Source organism: Lipotes vexillifer, unplaced genomic scaffold (genome assembly GCF_000442215.2).
Source record: "Lipotes vexillifer unplaced genomic scaffold, Lipotes_vexillifer_v1.1 C26669355, whole genome shotgun sequence".
NCBI lineage: Eukaryota > Metazoa > Chordata > Mammalia > Artiodactyla > Lipotidae > Lipotes > Lipotes vexillifer.
The window spans coordinates 1-1,418 of NW_006778516.1; the positions used below are offsets into that span (position 1 = coordinate 1).

At 45.6% G+C, this 1,418-nt stretch overlaps 1 pseudogene; it reads right to left on the reverse strand.

Annotated features, from left to right (window-relative positions):
• Positions 1–146: 146 nt before the first annotated feature.
• LOC103069355 (THAP domain-containing protein 6 pseudogene) lies at positions 147–792 on the reverse strand (annotated as a pseudogene).
• Positions 793–1,418: the final 626 nt, after the last annotated feature.

The following is a 1,418-nucleotide window of genomic DNA, read 5'->3' on the forward strand; positions in this document are numbered from 1 at the left end:
TGAACCCGTGTCCCCTGCATCGGCAGGCGGACTCTTAACCACTGCGCCACCAGGGAAGCCCTGACGGGTATTATTTAATGATGGTAATCATTTTCTGAAAAGCTGTACCAATGTCAATTTTAGGTAGGACATAACATGAAATTATTTCATGAAATATAGTTCATGCTCTCCTGACATCACTCCCAGCAGAAAAGTTCCAGTCTATTTGCTGTTTCTTGGCAGATGAGACATTCATCCTTTAATTCCCTGTCTTCCTCAATGATTTTTGGAAACATTTTTCTCCGTCTAAAACATTCCGCAGACTTTTCTTGGTATCCCCTAGCTCGCTGATCACTTGATCTAATTTATGCTTAAGTTTCTTTGGACTGTCCATTACATTGTAGCTATGCTCAAAAATGAACTGGGACTGGAATTCTTCCATACATGAGGACACACCAACAAGGTGGTGACTGTGGTTTGTGACTGGAAGGGCTTGAGGGTGAAGTTTTTCCTACAGTGAATCTCTTTTCCCCTATAAGTGAGATGGGGAATTAGAAGGTATGACTCCAGGTTTCAGTTTAATATTTGGAGCACTTCTGTCAAAATCTGTCTTCTTAAAGTGCCTTGAACACAACACATCTCCTTTTTTAGGCTCCCAAATGCCTGCAGCATTCACATCAAGTCTTTTCTTGCTAATACCCATTTTCTTTTGATGTTTTCATCTGTGGGGAATACGTGAAATCTCAGTCCTTTTAACTTAGAATTTGGTAAACAGCGAGAAGCACATCCAATGGCCAAGCAAGATTTCACCATGGTTTTAGCGACTCATACCACAACGTTAGCGGCGAAGGCAGAGACTAACGCTCACGACAGAGATTGCGCCTCCCCTCGCTTCCATCCCATCAGCCCTCTTGGTTTGCTCTTGAACTCACCTGTCTGCTAATGTGTGCACGGTGTGTGTGTGTGTGTGTGTGTGTGTGTGTGTGTGTGTGTGTGTGTGTGTGCGTTGTACGTGGTGTTGCAACAGGGAGGACAGGATAGTGGCAGGGTCAGCAGAACGATGGAGCCTGGGTCCAAGGTGTCTAGGGAAGGTGACTGGGAAGATGTCGGTGCCTCCGTCTGGGCCCGGCATGGGAGGAGCTGGCTTGATGATGAGAAAAACTCGGCCACTCTTCCTTCCCATCTCTGTCACTGCCATGGTCATTGATTTACTGCCCCCAGGAACGAAAAGAAATGCCAAACAGTCGCACAACCCCTTTCACTTCGCAGATGGAAATTTGAAAATGCAGTGAGGCTTAGTGGCAGATTCCAGGTCACAAAGCTCACAATTGCAGAACCGTGCATGTGAAGGGTGCAGAGTTTTGGCTCTGCTGCAGTGGTAGTGCAGGTTCTTGTTTGTCTTAATTCATTTTACAAAGCATTTTTTTTTTTGGGGGGGG